We start from the raw sequence: 14,229 nt of genomic DNA, 5'->3' as shown, positions 1-14,229 counted from the left end.
TTTCACCATAGCCCTCTAAGGGCTTTCAAATATCACTTTGCCTATTCCACAAGAACTGTCTTAGCGAAAGGCTTCTTGAGGGGAAAGCTGTAACTCTGTGAGATGATTTCACAGAACACAAAGAAGTTTCTCAGAAAGCTTCTTTCTCTTTGTTATCGGAGGATATTTCCTTTGGCCCTATAGTCTTCAAAGGGATCCGAAATATCTGTTCTCAGATTCCACAGAAATAAGTCTAGCAAAGAGATCCACGAAATACAGATGTAACTCTGTGAGATGAATTAACAGAACACTGAGCAGTTTCTCAGAAAGCTTCTTTCCAGATTTCATCTGAGGATATTTCCTTTTTCACCATAGCCCTCTATGGGCTTCCAAATATCGCTTTGCCAATTCCACAAGAACTGTCTTAGCGAAAGGCTTCTTGAGGGGAAAGCTGTAACTCTGTGAGCTGATTTCACAGAACACAAAGAAGTTTCTCAGAAAGCTTCTTTCTCTTTGTTATCGGAGGATATTTCCTTTGGCCCTATAGTCTTCAAAGGGATCCGAAATATCTGTTCTCAGATTCCACAGAAATAAGTCTAGCAAAGAGATCCACGAAATACAGATGTAACTCTGTGAGATGAATTAACAGAACACTAAGCAGTTTCTCAGAAAGCTTCTTTCCAGATTTCATCTGAGGATATTTCCTTTTTCACCATAGCCCTCTAAGGGCATCCAAATATCACTTTGCCAATTCCACAAGAACTGTCTTAGCGAAAGGCTTCTTGAGGGGAAAGCTGTAACTCTGTGAGATGATTTCACAGAACACAAAGAAGTTTCTCAGAAAGCTTCTTTCTCTTTGTTATCGGAGGATATTTTCTTTGGCCCTATAGTCTTCAATGGGATCCGTAATATCTGTTCTCAGATTCCACAGAAATAAGGCTAGCAAACAGATCCACGAAACACAGATGTAACTCTGTGCGATTAATGAACAGAACACTAAGCAGTTTCTCAGAAAGCTTCTTTCCAGGTTTCATCTGAGGATATTTCCTTTTTCACCATAGCCCTCTATGGGCTTCCAAATATCACTTTGCCAATTCCACGAGAACTGTCTTAGCGAAAGGCTTCTTGAGGGGAAAGCTGTAACTCTGTGAGATGATTTCACAGAACACAAAGAAGTTTCTCAGAAAGCTTCTTTCTCTTTGTTATCGGAGGATATTTCCTTTGGCCCTATAGTCTTCAATGGGATCCGAAATATCTGTTCTCAGATTCCACAGAAATAAGGCTAGCAAAGAGATCCACGAAATACAGATGTAACTCTGTGAGATGAATTCACAGAACAAAAAGCAGTTTCTCAGAAAGCTTCTTTCCAGATTTCATCTGAGGATATTTCCTTTTTCACCATAGCCCTCTATGGGCTTCCAAATATCGCTTTGCCAATTCCACAAGAACTGTCTTAGCGAAAGGCTTCTTGAGGGGAAAGCTGTAACTCTGTGAGATGATTTCACAGAACACAAAGAAGTTTCTCAGAAAGCTTCTTTCTCTTTGTTATCGGAGGATATTTTCTTTGGCCCTATAGTCTTCAATGGGATCCGTAATATCTGTTCTCAGATTCCACAGAAATAAGGCTAGCAAAGAGATCCACGAAACACAGATGTAACTCTGTGCGATTAATGAAAAGAACACTATGCAGTTTCTCAAAAAGCTTCTTTCCAGGTTTCATCTGAGGATATTTCCTTTTTCACCATAGCCCTCTATGGGCTTCCAAATATCACTTTGCCAATTCCACGAGAACTGTCTTAGCGAAAGGCTTCTTGAGGGGAAAGCTGTAACTCTGTGAGATGATTTCACAGAACACAAAGAAGTTTCTCAGAAAGCTTCTTTCTCTTTGTTATCGGAGGATATTTCCTTTGGCCCTATAGTGTTCAATGGGATCCGAAATATCTGTTCTCAGATTCCACAGAAATAAGGCTAGCAAAGAGATCCACGAAATACAGATGTAACTCTGTGAGATGAATTCACAGAACACTAAGCAGTTTCTCAGAAAGCTTCTTTCCAGATTTCATCTGAGGATATTTCCTTTTTCACCATAGCCCTCTATTGGCTTCCAAATATCGCTTTGCCAATTCCACAAGAACTGTCTTAGCGAAAGGCTTCTTGAGGGGAAAGCTGTAACTCTGTGAGATGATTTCACAGAACACAAAGAAGTTTCTCAGTAAGCTTCTTTCTCTTTGTTATCGGAGGATATTTCCTTTGGCTCTATAGTCTTCAATGGGATCCGAAATATCTGTTCTCAGATTCCACAGAAATAAGTCTAGCAAAGAGATCCACGAAATGCAGACGTAACTCTGTGAGATGAATTAACAGAACACTAATCAGGTTCTCAGAAAGCTTCTTTCCAGATTTCATCTGAGGATATTTCCTGTTTCACCATAGCCCTCTATGGGCTTCCAAATATCACTTTGCCAATTCCACGAGAACTGTCTTAGCGAAAGGCTTCTTGAGGGGAATGCTGTAACTCTGTGAGATGAAATCATAGAACACAAAGAAGTTTCTCAGAAAGCTTCTATCTCTTTGTTATCGGAGATTATTTCCTTTGGCCCTATAGTCTTCAATGGGATCCGAAATATCTGTTCTCAGATTCCACAGAAATAAGTCTAGCAAAGAGATCCACGAAATATAGATGTAACTCTGTGAGAAGAATTAACAGAACACTCAGCAGTTTCACAGAAAGCTTCTTTCCAGATTTCATCTGAGGATATTTCCTTTTTCACCATAGCCCTCTATGGGCTTCCAAATATCACTTTGCCAATTCCACAAGAACTGTCTTAGCGAAAGGCTTCTTGAGGGGAAAGCTGTAACTCTGTGAGATGATTTCACAGAATACAAAGAAGTTTCTCAGAAAGCTTCTTTCTCTTTGTTATCGGAGGATATTTTCTTTGGGCCTGTAGTCTTCAATGGGATCCGAAATATCTGTTCTCAGATTCCACAGAAATAAGGCTAGCAAAGAGATCCACGAAATACAGATGTAACTCTGTGAGATGAATTCACAGAACACTAAGCAGTTTCTCAGAAAACTTCTTTCCAGATTTCATCTGAGGATATTTCCTTTTTCACCATAGCCCTCTATGGGCTTCCAAATATCACTTTCCCAATTCCACAAGAACTGTCTTAGCGAAAGGCTTCTTGAGGGGAAAGCTGTAACTCTGTGAGATGATTTCACAGAATACAAAGAAGTTTCTCAGAAAGCTTCTTTCTCTTTGTTATCGGAGGATATTTCCTTTGGCCCTATAGTCTTCAATGGGATCCGAAATATCTGTTCTCAGATTCCACAGAAATAAGGCTAGCAAAGAGTTCCACGAAATACAGATGTAACTCTGTGAGATGAATTCACAGAACACTAAGCAGTTTCTCAGAAAGCTTCTTTCCAGATTTCATCTGAGGATATTTCCTTTTTCACCATAGCCCTCTATGGGCTTCCAAATATCACTTTGCCAATTCCACAAGAACTGTCTTAGCGAAAGGCTTCTTGAGGGGAAAGCTGTAACTCTGTGAGATGATTTCGCAGAATACAAAGAAGTTTCTCAGAAAGCCTCTTTCTCTTTGTTATCGGAGGATATTTTCTTTGGCCCTATAGTCTTCAATGGGATCCGAAATATCTGTTCTCAGATTCCACAGAAATAAGGCTGGCAAAGAGATCCACGAAATACAGATGTAACTCTGTGAGATGAATTAACAGAACACTCAGAAGTTTCTCAGAAAGCTTCTTTCCAGATTTCATCTGAGGATATTTCCTTTTTCACCATAGCCCTCTATGGGCTTCCAAATATCACTTTGCCAATTCCACAAGAACTGTCTTAGCGAAAGGCTTCTTGAGGGGAAAGCTGTAACTCTGTGAGATGATTTCACAGAACACAAAGAAGTTTCTCAGAAAGCTTCTTTCTCTTTGTTATCGGAGGATATTTCCTTTGCCCCTATAGTCTTCATAGGAATCCGAAATATCTGTTCTCAGATTCCACAGAAATAAGGCTAGCAAAGAGATCCACGAAATACAGATGTAACTCTGTGAGATGAATTAACAGAACACTAAGCAGTTTCTCAGAAAGCTTCTTTCCAGATTTCATCTGAGGATATTTCCTTTTTCACCATAGCCCTCTATGGGCTTCCAAATATCACTTTGCCAATTCCACAAGAACTGTCTTAGCGAAAGGCTTCTTGAGGGGAAAGCTGTAACTCTGTGATATGATTTCACAGAACACAAAGAAGTCTCTCAGAAAGCTTCTTTCTCTTTGTTTTCGGAGGATATTTCCTTTGGCCCTATAGTCTTCAATGGGATCCGAAATATCTGTTCTCAGATTCCACAAAAATAAGGCTAGCAAAGAGATCCACGAAATACAGATGTAACTCTGTGAGATGAATTAACAGAACACTCTGCAGTTTCTCAGAAAGCTTCTTTCCAGATTTCATCTGAGGATATTTCCTTTTTCAACATAGCCCTCTATGGGCTTCCAAATATCACTTTGTCAATTCCACAAGAACTGTCTTAGCGAAAGGCTTCTTGAGGGGAAAGCTGTAACTCTGTGAGATGATTTCACAGAATACAAAGAAGTTTCTCAGAAAGCTTCTTTCTCTTTGTTATCGGAGGATATTTTCTTTGGGCCTGTAGTCTTCAATGGGATCCGAAATATCTGTTCTCAGATTCCACAGAAATAAGGCTAGCAAAGAGATCCACGAAATACAGATGTAACTCTGTGAGATGAATTAACAGAACACTCAGCAGTTTCACAGAAAGCTTCTTTCCAGATTTCATCTGAGGATATTTCCTTTTTCACCATAGCCCTCTATGGGCTTCCAAATATCACTTTGCCAATTCCACAAGAACTGTCTTAGCGAAAGGCTTCTTGAGGGGAAAGCTGTAACTCTGTGAGATGATTTCACAGAACACAAAGAAGTTTCTCAGAAAGCTTCTTTCTCTTTGTTATCGGAGGATATTTCCTTTGGCCCTATAGTCTTCAATGGAATCCGAAATATCTGTTCTCAGATTCCACAGAAATAAGGCTAGCAAAGAGATCCACGAAATGCAGATGTAACTCTGTGAGATGAATTAACAGAATACTCAGCAGTTTCTCAGAAAGCTTCTTTCCAGATTTCATCTGAGGATATTTCCTTTTTCACCATAGCCCTCTATGGGCTTCCAAATATCACTTTGCCAATTCCACAAGAACTGTCTTAGCGAAAGGCTTCTTGAAGGGAATGCTGTAACTCAGTGAGATGAAATCATAGAACACAAAGAAGTTTCTCAGAAAGCTTCTATCTCTTTGTTATCGGAGATTATTTCCTTTGGCCCTATAGTCTTCAATGGGATCCGAAATATCTGTTCTCAGATTCCACAGAAATAAGGCTAGCAAAGAGATCCACGAAATACAGATGTAACTCTGTGAGATGAATTCACAGAACACTAAGCAGTTTCTCAGAAAACTTCTTTCCAGATTTCATCTGAGGATATTTCCTTTTTCACCATAGCCCTCTATGGGCTTCCAAATATCACTTTCCCAATTCCACAAGAACTGTCTTAGCGAAAGGCTTCTTGAGGGGAAAGCTGTAACTCTGTGAGATGATTTCACAGAATACAAAGAAGTTTCTCAGAAAGCTTCTTTCTCTTTGTTATCGGAGGATATTTCCTTTGGCCCTATAGTCTTCAATGGGATCCGAAATATCTGTTCTCAGATTCCACAGAAATAAGGCTAGCAAAGAGTTCCACGAAATACAGATGTAACTCTGTGAGATGAATTCACAGAACACTAAGCAGTTTCTCAGAAAGCTTCTTTCCAGATTTCATCTGAGGATATTTCCTTTTTCACCATAGCCCTCTATGGGCTTCCAAATATCACTTTGCCAATTCCACAAGAACTGTCTTAGCGAAAGGCTTCTTGAGGGGAAAGCTGTAACTCTGTGAGATGATTTCACAGAATACAAAGAAGTTTCTCAGAAAGCTTCTTTCTCTTTGTTATCGGAGGATATTTTCTTTGGCCCTATAGTCTTCAATGGGATCCGAAATATCTGTTCTCAGATTCCACAGAAATAAGGCTGGCAAAGAGATCCACGAAATACAGATGTAACTCTGTGAGATGAATTAACAGAACACTCAGAAGTTTCTCAGAAAGCTTCTTTCCAGATTTCATCTGAGGATATTTCCTTTTTCACCATAGCCCTCTATGGGCTTCCAAATATCACTTTGCCAATTCCACAAGAACTGTCTTAGCGAAAGGCTTCTTGAGGGGAAAGCTGTAACTCTGTGAGATGATTTCACAGAACACAAAGAAGTTTCTCAGAAAGCTTCTTTCTCTTTGTTATCGGAGGATATTTCCTTTGCCCCTATAGTCTTCATAGGAATCCGAAATATCTGTTCTCAGATTCCACAGAAATAAGGCTAGCAAAGAGATCCACGAAATACAGATGTAACTCTGTGAGATGAATTAACAGAACACTAAGCAGTTTCTCAGAAAGCTTCTTTCCAGATTTCATCTGAGGATATTTCCTTTTTCACCATAGCCCTCTATGGGCTTCCAAATATCACTTTGCCAATTCCACAAGAACTGTCTTAGCGAAAGGCTTCTTGAGGGGAAAGCTGTAACTCTGTGATATGATTTCACAGAACACAAAGAAGTCTCTCAGAAAGCTTCTTTCTCTTTGTTATCGGAGGATATTTCCTTTGGCCCTATAGTCTTCAATGGGATCCGAAATATCTGTTCTCAGATTCCACAAAAATAAGGCTAGCAAAGAGATCCACGAAATACAGATGTAACTCTGTGAGATGAATTAACAGAACACTCTGCAGTTTCTCAGAAAGCTTCTTTCCAGATTTCATCTGAGGATATTTCCTTTTTCAACATAGCCCTCTATGGGCTTCCAAATATCACTTTGTCAATTCCACAAGAACTGTCTTAGCGAAAGGCTTCTTGAGAGGAAAGCTGTAACTCTGTGAGATGATTTCACAGAACACAAAGAAGTTTCTCAGAAAGCTTCTTTCTCTTTGTTATCGGAGGATATTTCCTTTGGCCCTATAGTCTTCAATGGGATCCGAAATATCTGTTCTCAGATTCCACAGAAATAAGGCTAGCAAAGAGATCCACGAAATACAGATGTAACTCTGTGAGATGAATTCACAGAACACTAAGCAGTTTCTCAGAAAGCTTCTTTCCAGATTTCATCTGAGGATATTTCCTTTTTCACCATAGCCCTCTATGGGCTTCCAAATATCACTTTGCCAATTCCACAAGAACTGTCTTAGCGAAAGGCTTCTTGAGGGGAAAGCTGTAACTCTGTGAGATGATTTCACAGAATACAAAGAAGTTTCTCAGAAAGCTTCTTTCTCTTTGTTATCGGAGGATATTTCTTTTGGTCCTATAATCTTCAATGGAATCCGAAATATCTGTTCTCAGATTTCACAGAAATAAGGCTAGCAAAGAGATCCACGAAATACAGATGTAACTCTGTGAGATGAATTAACAGAACACTAAGCAGTTTCTCAGAAAGCTTCTTTCCAGATTTCATCTGAGGATATTTCCTTTTTCACCATAGCCCTCTATGGGCTTCCAAATATCACTTTGCCAATTCCACAAGAACTGTCTTAGCGAAAGGCTTCTTGAAGGGAATGCTGTAACTCTGTGAGATGAAATCACAGAACACAAAGAAGTTTCTCAGAAAGCTTCTTTCTCTTTGTTATCGGAGATTATTTCCTTTGGCCCTATAGTCTTCAATGGGATCCGAAATATCTGTTCTCAGATTCCACAGAAATAAGGCTAGCAAAGAGATCCACGAAATACAGATGTAACTCTGTGAGATGAATTAACAGAACACTAAGCAGTTTCTCAGAAAGCTTCTTTCCAGATTTCATCTGAGGATATTTCCTTTTTCACCATAGCCCTCTATGGGCTTCCAAATATCACTTTGCCAATTCCACAAGAACTGTCTTAGCGAAAGGCTTCTTGAGGGGAAAGCTGTAACTCTGTGAGATGATTTCACAGAATACAAAGAAGTTTCTCAGAAAGCTTCTTTCTCTTTGTTATCGGAGGATATTTCCTTTGGCCCTATAGTCTTCAATGGGATCCGAAATATCTGTTCTCAGATTCCACAGAAATAAGGCTAGCAAAGAGATCCACGAAATACAGATGTAACTCTGTGAGATGAATTCACAGAACACTAAGCAGTTTCTCAGAAAGCTTCTTTCCAGATTTCATCTGAGGATATTTCCTTTTTCACCATAGCCCTCTATGGGCTTCCAAATATCACTTTGCCAATTCCACAAGAACTGTCTTAGCGAAAGGCTTCTTGAGGGGAAAGCTGTAACTCTGTGAGATGATTTCACAGAACACAAAGAAGTTTCTCAGAAAGCTTCTTTCTCTTTGTTATCGGAGGATATTTCCTTTGGCCCTATAGTCTTCAAAGGGATCCGAAATATCTGTTCTCAGATTCCACAGAAATAAGGCTAGCAAAGAGATCCACGAAATACAGATGTAACTCTGTGAGATGAATTCACAGAACACTAAGCAGTTTCTCAGAAAGCTTCTTTCCAGATTTCATCTGAGGATATTTCCTTTTTCACCATAGCCCTCTGTGGGCTTCCAAATATCACTTTGCCAATTCCACAAGAACTGTCTTAGCGAAAGGCTTCTTGAGGGGAAAGCTGTAACTCTGTGAGATGATTTCACAGAATACAAAGAAGTTTCTCAGAAAGCTTCTTTCTCTTTGTTATCGGAGGATATTTCTTTTGGTCCTATAATCTTCAATGGAATCCGAAATATCTGTTCTCAGATTCCACAGAAATAAGGCTAGCAAAGAGATCCACGAAATACAGATGTAACTCTGTGAGATGAATTAACAGAACACTAAGCAGTTTCTCAGAAAGCTTCTTTCCAGATTTCATCTGAGGATATTTCCTTTTTCACCATAGCCCTCTATGGGCTTCCAAATATCACTTTGCCAATTCCACAAGAACTGTCTTAGCGAAAGGCTTCTTGAAGGGAATGCTGTAACTCTGTGAGATGAAATCACAGAACACAAAGAAGTTTCTCAGAAAGCTTCTTTCTCTTTGTTATCGGAGATTATTTCCTTTGGCCCTATAGTCTTCAATGGGATCCGAAATATCTGTTCTCAGATTCCACAGAAATAAGGCTAGCAAAGAGATCCACGAAATACAGATGTAACTCTGTGAGATGAATTCACAGAACACTAAGCAGTTTCTCAGAAAGCTTCTTTCCAGATTTCATCTGAGGATATTTCCTTTTTCACCATAGCCCTCTATGGGCTTCCAAATATCACTTTGCCAATTCCACAAGAACTGTCTTAGCGAAAGGCTTCTTGAGGGGAAAGCTGTAACTCTGTGAGATGATTTCACAGAATACAAAGAAGTTTCTCAGAAAGCTTCTTTCTCTTTGTTATCGGAGGATATTTCCTTTGGCCCTATAGTCTTCAATGGGATCCGAAATATCTGTTCTCAGATTCCACAGAAATAAGGCTAGCAAAGAGATCCACGAAATACAGATGTAACTCTGTGAGATGAATTCACAGAACACTAAGCAGTTTCTCAGAAAGCTTCTTTCCAGATTTCATCTGAGGATATTTCCTTTTTCAACATAGCCCTCTATGGGCTTCCAAATATCACTTTGCCAATTCCACAAGAACTGTCTTAGCGAAAGGCTTCTTGAGGGGAAAGCTGTAACTCTGTGAGATGATTTCACAGAATACAAAGAAGTTTCTCAGAAAGCTTCTTTCTCTTTGTTATCGGAGGATATTTTCTTTGGCCCTATAGTCTTCAATGGGATCCGAAATATCTGTTCTCAGATTCCACAGAAATAAGGCTGGCAAAGAGATCCACGAAATACAGATGTAACTCTGTGAGATGAATTAACAGAACACTCAGAAGTTTCTCAGAAAGCTTCTTTCCAGATTTCATCTGAGGATATTTCCTTTTTCACCATAGCCCTCTATGGGCTTCCAAATATCACTTTGCCAATTCCACAAGAACTGTCTTAGCGAAAGGCTTCTTGAGGGGAAAGCTGTAACTCTGTGAGATGATTTCACAGAACACAAAGAAGTTTCTCAGAAAGCTTCTTTCTCTTTGTTATCGGAGGATATTTCCTTTGCCCCTATAGTCTTCATAGGAATCCGAAATATCTGTTCTCAGATTCCACAGAAATAAGGCTAGCAAATAGATCCACGAAATACAGATGTAACTCTGTGAGATGAATTAACAGAACACTAAGCAGTTTCTCAGAAAGCTTCTTTCCAGATTTCATCTGAGGATATTTCCTTTTTCACCATAGCCCTCTATGGGCTTCCAAATATCACTTTGCCAATTCCACAAGAACTGTCTTAGCGAAAGGCTTCTTGAGGGGAAAGCTGTAACTCTGTGATATGATTTCACAGAACACAAAGAAGTCTCTCAGAAAGCTTCTTTCTCTTTGTTATCGGAGGATATTTCCTTTGGCCCTATAGTCTTCAAAGGGATCCGAAATATCTGTTCTCAGATTCCACAAAAATAAGGCTAGCAAAGAGATCCACGAAATACAGATGTAACTCTGTGAGATGAATTAACAGAACACTCTGCATTTTCTCAGAATGCTTCTTTCCAGATTTCATCTGAGGATATTTCCTTTTTCAACATAGCCCTCTATGGGCTTCCAAATATCACTTTGTCAATTCCACAAGAACTGTCTTAGCGAAAGGCTTCTCGAGGGGAAAGCTGTAACTCTGTGAGATGATTTCACAGAACACAAAGAAGTTTCTCAGAAAGCTTCTTTCTCTTTGTTATCGGAGGATATTTCCTTTGGCCCTGTAGTCTTCAATGGGATCCGAAATATCTGTTCTCATATTCCACAGAAATAAAGCTAGCAAAGAGATACACAAAATACAGATGTAACTCTGTGAGATGAATTAACAGAACACTCAGCAGTTTCTCAGAAAGCTTCCTTCCAGATTTCATCTGAGGATATATCCTTTTTCACCATAGCCCTCTATGGGCTTCCAAATATCACTTTGCCAATTCCACAAGAACTGTCTTAGCGAAAGGCTTCTTGAGGGGAAAGCTGTAACTCTGTGAGATGATTTCAAAGAACACAAAGAAGTTTCTCAGAAAGCTTCTTTCTCTTTGTTATCGGAGGATATTTCCTTTGCCCCTATAGTCTTCATAGGAATCCGAAATATCTGTTCTCAGATTCCACAGAAATAAGGCTAGCAAAGAGATCCACGAAATACAGATGTAACACTGTGAGATGAATTAACAGAACACTAAGCAGTTTCTCAGAAAGCTTCTTTCCAGATTTCATCTGAGGATATTTCCTTTTTCACCATAGCCCTCTATTTGCTTCCAAATATCACTTTGCCAATTCCACAAGAACTGTCTTAGCGAAAGGCTTCCTGAGGGGAAAGCTGTAACTCTGTGAGATGATTTCACAGAACACAAAGAAGTTTCTCAGAAATCTTCTTTCTCTTTGTTATCGGAGGATATTTCCTTTGGCCCTATAGTCTTCAATAGGATCCGAAATATCTGTTCTCAGATTAAACAGAAATAAGTCTAGCAAAGAGATCCACGAAATACAGATGTAACTCTGTGAGATGAATTAACAGAACACTAAGCAGTTTCTCAGAAAGCTTCTTTCCAGATTTCATCTGAGGATATTTCCTTTTTCACCATAGTCCTCTAAGGGCTTCCAAATATCCCTTTGCCAATTCCACGATAACTGTCTTAGCGAAAGGCTTCTTGAGGGGAATGCTGTAACTCTGTGAGATGATTTCACAGAACACAAAGAAGTTTCTCAGAAAGCTTCTTTCTCTTTGTTATCGGATTTTATTTCCTTCGGCCCTATAGTCTTCAATGGGATCCGAAATATCTGTTCTCAGATTCCACAGAAATAAGGCTAGCAAAGAGATCCACGAAATACAGATGTAACTCTGTGAGATGAATTAACAGAACACTAAGCAGTTTCTCAGAAAGCTTCTTTCCAGATTTCATCTGAGGATATTTCCTTTTTCACCATAGCCCTCTATGGGCTTCCAAATATCACTTTGCCAATTCCACAAGAACTGTCTTAGCGAAAGGCTTCTTGAGGGGAAAGCTCTAACTCTGAGAGATGATTTCACAGAACACAAAGAAGTCTCTCAGAAAGCTTCTTTCTCTTTGTTATCGGAGGATATTTCCTTTGGCCCTATAGTCTTCAATGGGATCCGAAATATCTGTTCTCAGATTCCACAGAAATAAAGCTAGCAAAGAGATCCACAAAATACAGATGTAACTCTGTGAGATGAATTAACAGAACACTCAGCAGTTTCTCAGAAAGCTTCCTTCCAGATTTCATCTGAGGATATTTCCTTTTTCACCATAGCCCTCTATGGGCTTCCAAATATCACTTTGCCAATTCCACAAGAACTGTCTTAGCGAAAGGCTTCTTGAGGGGAAAGCTGTAACTCTGTGAGATGATTTCACAGAACACAAAGAAGTATCTCAGAAAGCTTCTTTCTCTTTGTTATCGGAGGATATTTCCTTTGCCCCTATAGTCTTCATAGGAATCCGAAATATCTGTTCTCAGATTCCACAGAAATAAGGCTAGCAAAGAGATCCACGAAATACAGATGTAACTCTGTGAGATGAATTAACAGAACACTAAGCATTTTCTCAGAAAGCTTCTTTCCAGATTTCATCTGAGGATATTTCCTTTTTCACCATAGCCCTCTATGGGCTTCCAAATATCACTTTGCCAATTCCACAAGAACTGTCTTAGCGAAAGGCTTCCTGAGGGGAAAGCTGTAACTCTGTGAGATGATTTCACAGAACACAAAGAAGTTTCTCAGAAAGCTTCTTTCTCTTTGTTATCGGAGGATATTTCCTTTGGCCCTATAGTCTTCAATAGGATCCGAAATATCTGTTCTCAGATTAAACAGAAATAAGTCTAGCAAAGAGATCCACGAAATACAGATGTAACTCTGTGAGATGAATTAACAGAACACTAAGCAGTTTCTCAGAAAGCTTCTTTCCAGATTTCATCTGAGGATATTTCCTTTTTCACCATAGCCCTCTAAGGGCTTCCAAATATCACTTTGCCAATTCCACAAGAACTGTCTTAGCGAAAGGCTTCTTGAGGGGAATGCTGTAACTCTGTGAGATGATTTCACAGAACACAAAGAAGTTTCTCAGAAAGCTTCTATCTCTTTGTTATCGGAGATTATTTCCTTTGGCCCTATAGTCCTCAATGGGATCCGAAATATCTGTTCTCAGATTCCACAGAAATAAGGCTAGCAAAGAGATCCACGAAATACAGATGTAACTCTGTGAGATGAATTCACAGAACACTAAGCAGTTTCTCAGAAAGCTTCTTTCCAGATTTCATCTGAGGATATTTCCTTTTTCACCATTGCCCTCTATGGGCTTCCAAATATCACTTTGCCAATTCCACAAGAACTGTCTTAGCGAAAGGCTTCTTGAGGGGAAAGCTGTAACGCTGTGAGATGATTTCACAGAACACAAAGAAGTTTCTCAGAAAGCTTCTTTCTCTTTGTTATCGGAGGATATTTCCTTTGGCCCTATAGTCTTCAATGGGATCCGAAATATCTGTTCTCATATTCCACAGAAATAAAGCTAGCAAAGAGATCCACGAAATACAGATGTAACTCGGTGAGATGAATTAACAGAACACTCAGCAGTTTCTCAGAAAGCTTCCTTCCAGATTTCATCTGAGGATATTTCCTTTTTCACCCTAGCCCTCTATGGGCTTCCACATATCACTTTGCCAATTCCACAAGAACTGTCTTAGCGAAAGGCTTCTTGAGGGGAATGCTGTAACTCTGTGAGATGATTTCACAGAACACAAAGAAGTTTCTCAGAAAGCTTCTTTCTCTTTGTCATCGGAGATTATTTCCTTTGGCCCTATAGTCTTCAATGGGATCCGAATTATCTGTTCTCAGATTCCACAGAAATAAGGCTAGCAAAGAGATCCACGAAATACAGATGTAACTCTGTGAGATGAATTAACAGAACACTCAGCAGTTTCTCAGAAAGCTTCTTTCCAGATTCCAAGTGAGGATATTTCCTTTTTCACCATAGCCCTCTATGGGCTTCCAAATATCACTTTGCCAATTCCACAAGAACTGTCTTAGCGAAAGGCTTCTTGAGGGGAAATCTGTAACTCTGTGAGATGATTTCACAGAACACTAAGCAGTTTCTGAGAAAGCTTCTTTCCAGATTTCATCTGAGGATAT

This window comes from Macaca mulatta, chromosome 15 (genome assembly GCF_049350105.2).
Source record: "Macaca mulatta isolate MMU2019108-1 chromosome 15, T2T-MMU8v2.0, whole genome shotgun sequence".
NCBI lineage: Eukaryota > Metazoa > Chordata > Mammalia > Primates > Cercopithecidae > Macaca > Macaca mulatta.
This window is presented reverse-complemented; position numbering follows the sequence as displayed.